Consider the following 14,976-nt stretch of genomic DNA (forward strand, 5'->3'; position numbering starts at 1 on the left):
CAACACCTCTGCTGTAGTCCTTTTCGGTAAAACCAAGTCCACAAGAACTCGCTGACATGGAGGAAACTTCGCTGATTGGTCAGATTGTAACAAGCAGGCACTGGCTCTCAGTTCCTTAATCTCTGTCCCACTCTTCAGTTTAGTCTCAGCATTGTAACTTGAAGCCGCCCCTGTGGATGCTGTTGTTATGGACAGAAGCGGCGGTGACTCAGAGCCGAGGTCTCAGCAGTGTTCCTCACTCTCCTGCTGGTCTTTCGTGCCCAGTCAAGAGGTCCTGTCATGATGAGCATTATGGTGGTGGAACACAACAGGAGGTGAGATGAAGAGAAGCGAGACACAAACCAGCATGGCTGCTGTCTAGCTCCTAAGTGTTCCAGCCAGTGCTCACAATCAACTTCTCTCCTTCCTTTGATTTGAGCTCTGGGTTCAAGGAGGGAGTTTGACACATTTTTTAAAAGTGCACTCTAAAGAAGTTTCCCAAAAATATGTTCTAAAAATGTTTTGCTAACATTCCCATTAAGTTAACATAGAAAATGTTGGAACATTCCATGTGTTGAAACGTTGGAACAATCAATGTTTTGGAACATTCCGTTTTATTAAAATGCAAACATTATGGGAATGTTACTTTTGAATGTTCTGAAACGAGTAGTAACATTCAAAAATTTAAACTACATTACAGAAAAGAACAGAAAACGTTCCATGAACGTTGTATAGATAATGTTTTTCTGCTAACGTTTTTAGAACATTATTAAAGACCAGATAACTTTGAACGAACGTTCTTTTGATGTTAATGGAATAATGGGTGTTCGTAACTTTTCAGAATGTTCCCTTAGCTGGGTTTACAGCTAAAAAACACAAATAGTACTTTAAAATGATGCACACTCACATGAGATGAAGGCTCCAGTCATATTTGAGGTGTTGGGCTGGGATTCCCAAACTTTGGCCTAAAATATGAGAATTTAAGTTAGTATTCAACTTACTGGTGTCGTGTCAGTCTGGCGGAAGCTAGATATTTTACTTCAGACTAGATATTTAAATTGTTAAATATGGATTTTTTTTTTTTTTTACTTCGCTTCAGAAGTACTTTAGTAACCCCCCGGAGCCGTGTGGAGTACATGTTTATGATGGATGGATGTGGATGGAGACACTCATACTTGTTTGGTCCCGCTCACTGCCATTATAAAGCTTGGATGCGTCAGGATATTTATTAATATTTCTCCAATTGTGTTCATCAAAAAGGACAAAGTCATTTACACCTAGGATGGCTTGAGGGTGAGTAAATCACGGGCTCATTTTCATTTGAAAGTGAACTAATCCTTTAAGAACAAAAACTCCACAAATGTCTTGAAACATTAACATCCGAATAATGTTTTGAGGTGTGGTAACCGTAGTGTAAAGCAGAATATTGACTCTGGTCCGTTGAATCATTAGAAAATAACTGATACTTTTGCATAATGTATTACTGGCTTGTACTACATTATGCAAAAGTATCAGTTATTTTCTAAACAGTCCAAGAGCACTGCTGACTTGAGAGATGATCAAAACAAAAGCCAGTGAAAATATTTCACTTTAAATGAAAACTGTATATCTTTAAATAAAAACATGTTTGTTAACATTAGTTAATATATGAATTAACATAGTTACTCATGGTTCTCACCAATAAAGAAAGGTATAATTCTCACTTTCAAACTTTGGGCTTGTCTGTGTAGGTGACTAATGAACAATTCTCATGCAGACCCTTCCTGAACTACATCTCAGAGCCAATCTGCATAAGTGCTGCAGAATGTGTTGAACAGCCAAGGGGGCTTTGGCCCGTTCTGACGTGAGTGTCAGCTTCCCCTCCACCTGTGAGGGGATGTTGACCATGAGCATGCCCCAGGGACACCTCTGAGGGCCTGGCAGATGAGGCGGCCATCCACCGCTTGCATGCTAATAGGCAGCCATTCTTCCCAATAGATGTTTTCGACAGATATAGCCTGAATACCAAAACACAGACTGCTTTCCCCTCTCTAAAACAATTGCTGGTAACCTTTATGCAAACTTTTGAAGTGATAAGCAACTGCACTTGTTATTTTCTGTCTGTGTGGCTACCTGAATTGATCTGTGAAGCTGAATTGAAAAATATTTTGATATCTGAATTGCACCAGAGACCTCACATGTCTCACAATGCCTGAGACTTAGCATGCCGTCACAATACATGTGTGTAGGGTCCTATGAAATCTGTTTTATCATTTTCCAAATTCTATTTCTATTTCTATTTTTTCCCCAATTCCTTTTTTTCTTTTTTCCATTTTCGTTTTCTTGGACTTGATTATGGTTAAATAAAATTTTATAGAAAACATGAAACTTATAGAATTTTACAACAAATATTACATTTTTAGAGCCCAGTGAAATTTAATTTAAGTTTTTCCCCAAATTCCACCCCACCTGTTTTAATATTTCTGGATACCATTTAAAACTTTATTAAAATGTAATAATCAAAAATCATGTCTAGTCAACTGAATTCATAAAACCTTTTAATGATTTATTCATGTTTACAATAATAGGGCTTATGTCTTTTATATTTTCTGGATTTATGATTTATAAATGTATTATTAAAAACAGTGGTAATCAAATGAAGGCATAAAAACATTAACAATTTAATTAATATTTTACAATGCAATCAAATGAAAGTTTAACAATTTCTTTTATTTTATATATATTTTTTGGAAACAAAAAAAAAACTAAACATTTTTGGAAGAAAAATTGTGTGATATGCTCTTAAAATTGAAGTTTTAATAATTTGTTGTTATTATTATGGTCCCACTTTATATTAAGTGGTCTTAACTACTATGTACTTACATAAAAAATAAGTACAATGTACTTATTGGGTTCATATTGAATTGCAAAACACTTTTGCTGATATTGAGGTGGATACGGGTAAGGTTAGGGACAGGTTTGGTGGTATGGGTAGGTTTAAGGGTAGGGGTAAGGGTTAAGGGATGGGTCAACAGTGTAATTATGAATGTAATTACAGAAATTAATTACAGATGTAATTACATGCAGGTGTTTTTAAAATATAAGTACAATGTAAAAACATGTATGTACACAATAAGTGCATTGTATCAAATGATTAATTAAAATGTAAGTACATAGTAGTTAAGGCCACTTAATATAAAGTGGGTCCATTATTATTATTATTATCATTATTATGTTGAAAAATACATTCTACTTTACGATAATTATATATTTGTGTCAAGTAAAACCGAACTTTTATTTTGACGGGTTGTCAAGCCACTCATTCACATAGAGACACGAAGACTTTCAGCTTCACAAACTTTTCAATCACACAGTATCATTATTTCTGTCTTACAATAATTCAAATGAACACAGAAGTACTGGATAAAAGTTTATAGTTCAGATATAAACACTGATGACTATGGAAGCGATCAAAATACAGCAAATCCCCTTTTGAAAGTAAAATGGCACTTCGATTGTATCGATTACATTTATTAATTCTAATGGCGGCAAGTGACTGTCAAAATGTATGTCATTGAATCATTCATTCAAGTGATTTGTTCAAAAATGCTGATTCATTCAGTAATGAAAGAAGTGAAGTACTTATGATTGAGTCATTGAATCATTCACTCAAACCAATTTTTTTTTTAAATTTTCATTCTAATTAAATAAACATTTAATTAAATTAAGTAGATTGCAGCAAATAATATTTTGTCAGAACTTCTAGTAATTTACATGTTATTTTATTTAGTCATCTGATCAGAATTGTGCGAGAATCGTAATCTCAATTTGAAACAAAAAAAAAACGTTATTCTCAATTCACCCAGAATCGCTCAGCTCTAGGACTAAACATGTGCCTTGGCTGGTCTAGCCTGAAAAATAAGCTTATTTAGTGCTATTTCATAAACAACATTAATGGGACAGTTCGTGTAAGATTTTGTTGCTGATTTGAAATATGCTATTTAATTGTGAGTTCAGAAAGCAATTTTTGAGATTTCAGGATTCCCTCATTCAGATAGATAGCACTTGGTCTTGGATGCCTGAAATAGATTCCCAGAAGCGTTGCAAATATGGCTGCCAAGTGAACAGACTTTTTTTGAAAGGGACTTTGGCCATACGTGTTTATTTCACAGCCAGCACATCTTCTGGAGTACAGTATCTATCCTCATCCACAATCACGAACGCAACACTACTTGTCTTATGGCCGGACATGGTAGGATGCCACCACCGTATGTCTACATGACATGCCTTTACCAGCGGCGTTCAACTCTGCTGACCTGACTAAGACTGTAATTGAATGCTTGCCTGTGCGGTTTGGGGTGACTGCCATATATAAGGTGGTTGTCAGCTGGCTCAGGATAGAGGCTGAGTTGCTTCAGTGGTTTGTAATGGGAACGCTGCCTTGCATCTCCAGTGATCTAGCTCTTGGGAATGGCTCATCTACCACAACATCTCTCTCATAAAATGCTGAGCGGAGGGGTATTGATCAGCAGTGGCGGGGTACTGATGGCAGTTCTCTCACTGTGTAATGCAACATTTTAATGGATTAACAATGTAATTAATATGACAAAGGATGTCCTAAAAGCCTGTTTTCAGTCCAAAATTAGTCATTAAACATCCATATCGGCCCACATTTTGGCTGTTAGGACTAGCTTGGTCCAGTTAGCTCCTGCTGGTAGTAGGGGTGTGCAATATATATCGTCCAGGATTAAATTGTGATTGTTGATTTAACAATGTCCAATCTAACATTATCAAGCATGTCCCTTACTTTACAAAAACACACATAGAGATTACACACATACACGTGATGTAGTCTAGTAGGTTAGACTAGTGCACTTGTGCACACTTTCACTGCATGAAAATGCATTTAGAATGCCCCCAGTATTAACGATAAGGGGCAAAAATACCTCTGTATGTCTTTTACATTTATGTCATTTAATATAGTTAATCAGTATTACACAAAGAGTGCCGTGAGCCATATGTAGTAGTGTTTTGTTATTGAATGAATCAGCCATTTGAATGAATAGGTTGAAGCTCATTAACAGTAATAGGCATCTGAAGGCAACTGAAAACGACTGTGCCATTGACCAACAAAAACCTGGTCTAAAGTCAATGGCGCAGTATTTATTTATTTTTGTTATTTAAAGGACATGTTAGTAATATGCGCCTATAGGTGGGTGCACACACTCTGCTGGTTACATACACAGGGACATGCAGAAGCACACAAACATGCCAAATATTACAAATAAAAGGATTACAACGCTTTAACCTCGCGCACGAGCAGATCCGTTTCCACTCTGGAGAAGCGTTCAATCTTTCTGCTCGCAAATTCCGCCAAGTAAATAACGCATCCGCCATGGTGCAAGCGCACATGGCTTTTAAAGGGAATGGGAGATGACACTCTGATTGTTTTCTTGCACGTTACACCCAAAACACACCCATGACTCATTAAGAGAATAGGTACAACCATTTCGGACCATGCGCCTGGCACGCTGACCATTTTTTCCGTTGTTAAACTAGCAAAAGTGGATTTGGACACGCCCTAAATGCACCTGTGCCATGCACTTCAGACCATCCACTTAGATCGTTAAAATAGGGTCCTTTATGTTTAAAACATCAAATCAGCATTTATGCGTTTGTAACAGCAGGTTAAAAGGTTCATTCATGTCCCCTCTGACCTGCATTAAACAGTCTGTGTAAATGCGTCTAAATGCCACGCCTGTGTTTCCTCTGCATTGCAAAGATGAATTTTGTTGATACTAATTTCATTTGATTGATAATAGACCTGTTGTGTCTTATTATTCTAATTGAATTTATTGATTAAATGTAAGAATTTGACACAGAAGATGATCCATACATTTAAAGGGATAGTTCACCTAAGAAGAAACCGAACAGTATTTATATCATTTTTTACCTCTAATACACCACTATGTCCAACTGCATTCATCACTCGATTCGTTTGGTCTGATCGCGCTCTGACAACGGCAGTGATGTCTCGCTCTCATTGAAGTATATGCACGAGACATCACTGCCGTTGTCAGAGCGTGATCAGACCAAACGAATCGAGTGATGAATGCCGTTGGACATAGTGGTGTATTAGAGGTAAAAAATAATATAAATACTGTTCGGTTTCTCGCACAAACCGATCGTTTCGTGTCTTAGGACATCAATGTGTCGTCACGAGCCGCAGGGTTTAATTTGGATTTGTCTGTCGTGTTTTATTTACTCTTATAGTCCAAGTTCCCGCTGACTTGCATTATAAGACTGACAGACGGCAGCGGTTGGAGTCAAAAATCATCATTTGTGTTCTACTGAAGAAACAAAGTCACCTACATCTTGGATGCGCTGGGGGTAAGCAGATAAACATCAAATTTTCATTTTTGGGTGAACTATCCCTTTAATTAGGTAAAAGAAATGTCTTTATAAAGTTAAAAATACCCAAAAAGAGAAAAAATCAGTTTAAAATTATTGGAAAAGATCATTTCTATAACTGCTGCGAACTGACCACCACACAGAAATTGAAAAATATCAAAAAATTGAGTCAGCTGTCCATAAATCCTAAACCTGCCAAGGTACCATTAAACACACTCAGCAAAATATTGTCTATCACCGTTATCGAAGTATTAAATCCCAGAAAATATACACCCCTAGCTGGTAGATGCCATGACCATTCTGCAGAACAAAAAAAAAAAAAAAGGCATCTTTATCTATTGATTTACATTCTAAAGTAGTCATGATGTCTGATGAAATAATAAATAAATAAATAATGCATTTAAATGAGTAATTGCAGTAAAAACAAATAGTATTTTTTTTACTTTTTAAAGTTGCCGTAGAATGACTTTTTTAAAGATGTAATATAAGTCTAAGGTGTCCCCTGAATTTTTTTTTATTAATTTTTTAAATTGCCTATTTTGGGGCATCATTAAATATGCGCCGATTCAGGCTGCGGCCCCTTTAAATCTCGTGCTTCCCTCCCCCGGAGCTCGTGCTTACCTTAAACAGCATAAACAAAGTTTACACAGCTAATATAACCCTCAAAATGGATCTTTACAAAGTGTTCGTCATGGAGCATGTCTAATCGCGTAAGTATGGTATTTATTTGGATGTTTACATTTGATTCTGAATGAGTTTGAGACTGTGCTCTTTGGCTAATGGCTAATGCTACACTGTTGGAGAGATTTATAAAGAATGAAGTTGTGTTTATGAATTATACAGACTGCAAGTGTTTAAAAATGAAAATAGCGACAGCTCTTGTCTCCGTGAATACAGTAATAAACGATGGTAACTTTAACCACATTTAACAGTACATTAGCAACATGCTAACGAAACATTTAGAAAGACAATTTACAAATATCACTAAAAATATCATGATATCATGGATCATGTCAGTTATTATTGCTCCATCTGCCATTTTTCGCTATTGTCCTTGCTTGCTTACCTAGTCTGATGATTCAGCTGTGCTACTCCAGACGTTAATACTGGCTGCCCTTGTGTAATGCCTTGAACATGGGCTGGCATATGCAAATATTGGGGGCGTACATATTAATGATCCCTACTGTTACGTAACAGTCGGTGTTATGTTGAGATTCACCTGTTCTTCGGAGGTCTTTTAAACAAATGAGATTTATATAAGGAGGAGGAAACAATGATGTTTGAGACTCACTGTATGTCATTTCCATGTACTGAACTCTTGTTATTTAACTATGCCAAGATAAATTTAATTTTTAATTCTAGGACACCTTTAACTTTTCTGTATTTTTCATTATTAATTTCATTAATAAAAATTCACTCAATTTACATGTATTTTATACAATGATTTTTTGGGCTATTAAAAGCATAAAATTAATTTATTCTTTTTTTCATATAAATAAATGCATGCAAAAAGCTAAAAACAATGCATTCACTAAATCACTCAAGAAACAGATTTCCTTACAATTTCACAGAGGTTTGCACCATTTTAATAATCTTCTAAAAAACTCACACTGAGGTCGTACCGTTGCTAGATGACGCACAGAGGCTTAGGCCTTAAAATCCATTGAAGCAGCATTTTTCAAGCTTGATGTTTCATGTATAATTTGTGAGACCAATATTGGCGTCGAAGAAAGACTCCTTTTAATTATTTCATTGTGGTGTAATTTCCTTGCTGGAGGCTGTGAACGGCTTGCTGAGACTGCATTAACATAATCATCATTCAGTACCGACAAACCTGTGAGTCGAGGCTCTCTGATAGTGACCCAAACACATAAACTGAAATATATTGTGTTTTTATGCTATGTTGTTTTGTACTGCATTTTGCAGTTTAACTGTTGCATGTCACTATAGCAATGCCAAGGTCAGGTTCTGATTCCAATTGAACTCATGCAGGCCAGATAAAATTGCTTTAGATTAAAGCGTCTGCCAATGAATAACGTACGTGATTATGTCTCATGCACATTGATAGCTGTTTGTTACAGCTCACACACAACCAGCGTACTGTGAGGGATTTGACTTCATGCATTCACTAAAAATGTAAAAAATAAAGCCTGTAACATCAGTTCATACAAAAGAAAAAAATAAAGGCGCTCCGAAAATTGAAGTTGGCAGTTTGCAGATTCCTCTGTGCTTTGATATTTCCTTATCTAATGCAATGAAATTCATTTGTTTAAGTGTGGCTCCACTGTCAGAATTCGTTTTGGGGCCACAGTATTTACATAACCAATTTGCTCAGGTTTGCATGAATTCTTTATTTCTGTTGGACTCAAATCTGAAGTTATTACAGTCATATTCAGACAAAGAAGGCAAAACAACATACATAATAAAGTTACAGAGGAGGTTAGATTATGGAAAAAGTAACTTAAACTTCAGGAAACTCAAACAAACAAACAAACAAACTGAGAGTTTCTATTATATATACTGATGCTCTTATGTCACTTTTGCTGAACATATTTCCTATTGAATAATCTTATTTCATTTTTAAATACAAAACCTCTTTGTAACCCTCAAAGAATGCTCCAGAACAGGAAGTAGATGCTTGTCTGTATTTACAAGCTTGACTTCACGGGTCCTTCTGGCCTGTTTCCTAGGCTGTTCACGCTCGCTGGCCTCTGGCAAACTCTGTGTATTCATTACCCCAAACAGACCAAGGGTTGTCTCGCTATTAAAGCAAATTACCCTGGCTTCTGTGTGACAGTGGCCGTGCTTCTACATGGTTGACGACTAATCGGAGTGGAACTGATGCAGGATTTCCTTCCAGGGCTTCCCTGTAATACCTAAGAGTATAGAAATTGAGTAGATCATCATCCAGCTAGCAAATGTGGACATGCACATGCATTTGTTTAAAGAGGTGGTTGATTATGATTTCACTTTTTTAACTTTAGTTAGTCTGTAATGTTGCAGTTTGAGCATAAACAACATCTGCAAAGTTATGACGCTCAAAGATATTTTCTTTTACAGAATTCTCTAAGGACTACAACAAACGGCTGGTAGGGACTACAATGAGCTTCTTCCCGGGTTGGTGACATTACCAACCCTAAAATTTACATAAACTCCGCCCCCGAGAACACACAACAAAGGGGGCGGGGCCATGTTGGGCTGCTTTAGAGAAGAGGAAGAGTTGTTGTAGTAGAGTGTTGTTGTCATGCCGTCATTTTCCGCCGGACTGCTTCACAAACGAGGATCAATTCAACGCTGGATTTGCACAAAAGATTAACATTGCGGCACATGCTAGTGGATGAGTTGAATCAACTCCACAGCAGCTACATAAATGTATCCACTAACCATTCAGAAACGTCCAGTTTCATTCTAAAAGTTGTAACTTCTTCCTGAGTCTCTCCATCAGTGTCGACTCCGGTTTGAACAATGTAAGGCTGAACACCGTTACTGACAATCCTCATTTTGGCTGCGTGAGATTCTCCAGCACGAGCTGTTAAAGCTCCACCCTCTTCTGGAAAGGGGCCCGGGAGCAGCAGCTCATTTGCATTTAAAGGGACACACACAAAAACGGTGTGTTTTTGCTCACACCCAAATAGGGGAAAATTTGACAAACTATAATAAATGATCTGTGGGGTATTTTGAACTGAAAGTTACCGTTATGTGTTCGATGTTGTAGAGAGTGATACATACCATCTGATACACATCTACGACTTGTAGATGAGCCTGTATAATTCAAAACTTCTGAATTAGTTTCTGGTTCAATCATATATGGCTGAATTAAACCAGTATTTTTACTTGAGATTGTGCAGCGTTTACTACAGTAAAGTTGAACGAGAGGATCTCTGAACCGGTATGAGTGAGTGGAGGCGGGGCTAATTTGCATATTCATGGTTCCGTGTAAACTAAATGAAGCAAGAGTGTAGAGTTACATTCAAGCTATTTTAAGGCATGAAGAAACTTTTTTCACAGGAAAAAAAACTTTTAAATATGTCATTTTGGTGATCAAAGATGAGTTTTAAGGGATAAAATGATTGACTACAGAGGGACTTTAACAAAGAGTAATAAATACAGTAACAAATGGTTTGCTCATTGTTAGTTAATGCATTAACTAATGGTAACCAATGGGCCTTATTGTAAAGTGTTACCAAACGTACCAACCTCAAATCATGCAGATTATTGAGGACAGCTTACATTAATTCTGTAATACAATGATTAATCAGCAACAAAGGACTGATAAAACGTATTTGAAATGCAGTGAAATCATTTAATAGACCCCCTAAGGTCAGCAAAAATGAATCAGAGCCTCTTATCTGATGAGCAAATGTTCTACGCAGGTTGGCGGTGCGTCTTTACAGAGACCTGAGGGCTAAGTGGGATCAGTATCACTTCAATAATGATTCGTTTAGCCTATGGTGCATTCTCGGTGCGAGACGACTCGCATGTTTCACTGACGGCAAGATGTGTGATTGCAACAGTTTAATCAAAGTATCTGTTCACAATACTGTGAATGTAATTAATTGTGCCCTTGACGATCTTCCGAGCCTTTTGGAGAGCAGGGTATTCATGAAGACGCATTCAAACAGCAGGCGTTGTTGTTAGAGCTCTCTCAGAACAGGAAAATTGCAATTTTCCATTTCTTCATTCAGTATAAATGTAAACATCTGCGCTTACTGCTTGTTTTTGAGGCTTCAGCTATTTTTTGGCACTTGCACACCTAGTTTTGATCAGAGAAGATTTTATTTTGATCAAAAAAGAGTAGGGAGAAAAACAAACATGACTGCAAAGAATATTTTTGGGCAGAGTACTTTTGTAGAGACTTATGTGATTCGATTCAAAGTGCTCAAAGTATGTACTTTTGGTTTTCACCCTTGACTGATTTACAAAAATGGAATACAAACATTTTGTTCTTTATAAAATGTGTGGTTCGCACTTTATTTTGACAGTCCACTTTAGACATTCTACTGACTTTGCAGCTAACTACATGTCAACTAACTAGGGTTAGTAGAATAAGTTGACATGTAGTTGCAAAGTGACTTATAGTTAGTAGAATGTCTAAAGTGGACAATCAAAATAAAGTGCACCAAGGTTGAAAGATATAAGAAAAATATATAAATACAGAGCTTGACATTAACACTCGCCAACCCACCAAATGCGGGTGGATTTCAGCAGTGGCGTGTAACACAGCCAATCCTACTAGCCACTTTGGCGGGTTGAATATACATATATAATATAATATGCATTTTCAACTGTAGTCTTTTAAAAAGGCATCTGAAATAATAAACTAAGTGCAATGTTGCCAAAAATATTGATTTTTCTATACAAATCAATCCCGAAATATCTGAAACGCTTCCAGTACTCATTTTCCGCAGAATAGATACACGACACCATCTGCTCTCTCTCTCTCTCTTTCTCTCTCATCTCTCCGACACCCGTCTCCACTCACTCACTCTTTTCATTTGCTCCGGATGAATATTGTTGGTGTTACAGGGCTTGAATTTCGGCATGGGATTGTGCGTATTGTGCATAATTTTACTAATTCCTGCAGATTTTGTTCTCACACCCAAAGTGTGGCATATAAAGCCGCCTCTAAGTACTAAATTGAGTTTATTGCACTTAAACAGACAAATACACACAAAATAATGTCAAAATGTTGGCCTTGGCGAGTATTCATGTAAAAGTCAGTTATGTTTTAAGTGAATGTAAACAATGAGAAAGAAAACTCATGTGTAACAGTACAATGGATCCGTGCATCAGGTCTTAAAGTGACAGCAGCCTAAAATACCTGCTGCCAAATTATGAAATAATATTAAAAAGCTCTATATGATAGTTTTTCCCAATGGTATTGATATCAAAATTGTGGCCAGTGAAAATGCTGAGTGGCTAGTAACACTAGCTACAGTGGCTGATGAGCAAAAATTTTAATGGGAAAACAGCATATTTAGATTAATTAAGGGTCATCCGAGTATGGCAGAAGTATATTGCTGCAAGTTTCTTTTTAAGCTTGATTCACGATCTTTTCTAAGCTGAGATGTTCTCATGAGAATTCTTATCATAATAAAATAATTCTTTCGAGTGCAAGTGGTACTTGCTGTGTCTCAGAGAGCAGAACCATCAAACATGTTAATGAATCTCTCCAATAATGAAATTATTTCTGAACATGAACTGATTAGACTTATTTATGCACTTGCACAAGTAGAGGATTAATCATACAGTTCATTAAACTTTTCTTCTTTAATTCACATCCTAGGTAGGTTTATATTTAAAGGATATTTCAGTATTCACATTCACCTGCGGCGTGACATGCTAAACTTGATTATTTTAAACTGCATTCTTTTATAATTATTTTTCATGCTGTTTTATGACCATATTAATTGAGGAGCTTTATAAAAAATGACACAGCGCAATACAATTTTAATAAACCAAAGAAGGCAAAGGGTGATTAAAATGAAATGATTAAATGGTGACAGTTCACAGCTTCTCAAATATACACTTTTCATGCACATACCTAAAATACATAAATAAAAGTTCATAAATGTATACTAGTCTACTATAATTTCAAGCATTAACCTTATATAAATAAAATAAAAAGGTTTATGAGAAAATGTTGCTTGCTCTTAAACTCTTCTCATTGAGAAGATATTTTATGTGGCAGCATTTACTGTATCCTATAGTGTTATTTGTTTCTGAGCTTTTTGATCTTGTACTTTTATCAAGTCTCAAAGGACATCTCTCCATTTCAGACAACAGACATAAAGAGCAAGGATTACATACAAGAATTCCATTATGAAATAGTATGTTTTACAAGATTGCAATGACGGAATCAATGAAAACAATTTATGACCCCGTTTCTTACATCAGTGCTTGAGTTTTATAGAAAACTGTCAGCATATTTCTTTTTAAGGTTACACAAAACTTTCTCAGGTAGGGTCAGAGTTTTATTTTCAATTTCTACTTTTCGGTCTTTTACTTGTACCTGAAACCGATTCAGTAAATAGCACATAAATAAGCCGTCTCTCTTTGAAAATGATTACTATAAGTATATGACTTTCACACTACTCATCACTCCACTGTACATGAAGATGTATTTTACTCTCGAACAATGCAATGCATGCAAAACATGCCAGAAGAGAGGATAATAAAACAAGGATGTGCTACGCCTATGCTTGTGCTGCAGATATGTGTGTGATTTACAGGACTGGACTATAGGGAGCATTACAGTCTGGAGTAGTTCAGTCAGATATTGCCTATGGCTGCTATACAAACATCAGTCCTTAGTGCCTGGATGACAGAAAAACAGTTCCATAGTTGACCAGTGTAATAATAAGTAATAACTATTTTTAATAACACTTTATTTTACAGTGCCCTTATTACACGTTACATGTATTTACTTTAGTAATAACTCTAAATCATGCATAATTACGTGCAACTAACTCTTAACCAAACCCTTATCCAAATACTAACCCTATAGTAAGTACATGTAGTTAATTATAATTTCTCAGTACTTAAATGTGTAATTACACTGTGAATAAACACCTTAAAATAAAGTGTAACCATATTTTTCATATTCAAAGGCTGATTGTATGGAAGCTTATTTCTGCCATTAAATAAAAAAAAAATAAAAAAGATAATTACGACTTCATATCTCACAACTCTGACTTTTTTTCTCAGAATTGCATGATATTAAGTCAGAATTGTGTGAGATAGTCAAAACTGTGAGATATAAAGTCAAAATTGTGTGATATAAAGGCAGAATTGTGTGATATAAAGTCAGAATTTAGTGATATAAAATCAGAATTGCGAGTTATAAAGTCAGAATTCTAAGAAAAACTCACTAACTTTTTTTTAATTTAGTGCCAGAAACAAGCTTCCATATGATTGTGATTTTGAATTTTGATACTATAATGAAACAGAGAATATTTGTTTTACATTTCTCAGCAATAAAATTCAGATTTTTACATTGTTATTATTATTAATAATAATAACAATAATAATATTTATTTTATAAGCAGCACCTCTTTTCCCAGTCTGTCTGTAACGCTCTGTTTACTTACTCTATAAAGCCACTCCTTTCGAAAAGCACATGATTGGTCGGCTGGATCAGTGTGTTGTGATTGATCAGCTGCTTTGACCATGTTTGGGAAATGTCCCACCCCTTACCATAACCGCCAGTTTCAACACACTACTAACTAACTCAACCAAGCCCCGCCCCTTTATTTTGCATATGCCTTGGGCAGGAATTATTTAAATGAGGAATATTGTAATGTGTTCATTCCCAGAAGAAAACTCAAGACTACAATGGAGGCGTTTCAGGGAGTTCAGAAACAATGACACTGATATAGAGAATAACTCCCGCTGGAGGGATTTGCAGAGCTTTTTCATGCTCAATCAGCAACATTACACTACAGAAAGTAAAATGTAAAAAAGTATAATAGGACCTCCCTTTCTTTGGTATTTCACACAATATTTTAAAGATCTAAAATCTTTCAAATTCTCCAAAAGACATAATTGTTAGGTAGACTATCCCATGAATTTCTTACATTATCATTCTCCAAACAATACCGTCTCTGC

The sequence above is a fragment of the Megalobrama amblycephala genome, linkage group LG7, assembly GCF_018812025.1.
Source record: "Megalobrama amblycephala isolate DHTTF-2021 linkage group LG7, ASM1881202v1, whole genome shotgun sequence".
In the NCBI taxonomy this organism is placed as follows: Eukaryota; Metazoa; Chordata; class Actinopteri; order Cypriniformes; family Xenocyprididae; genus Megalobrama; species Megalobrama amblycephala.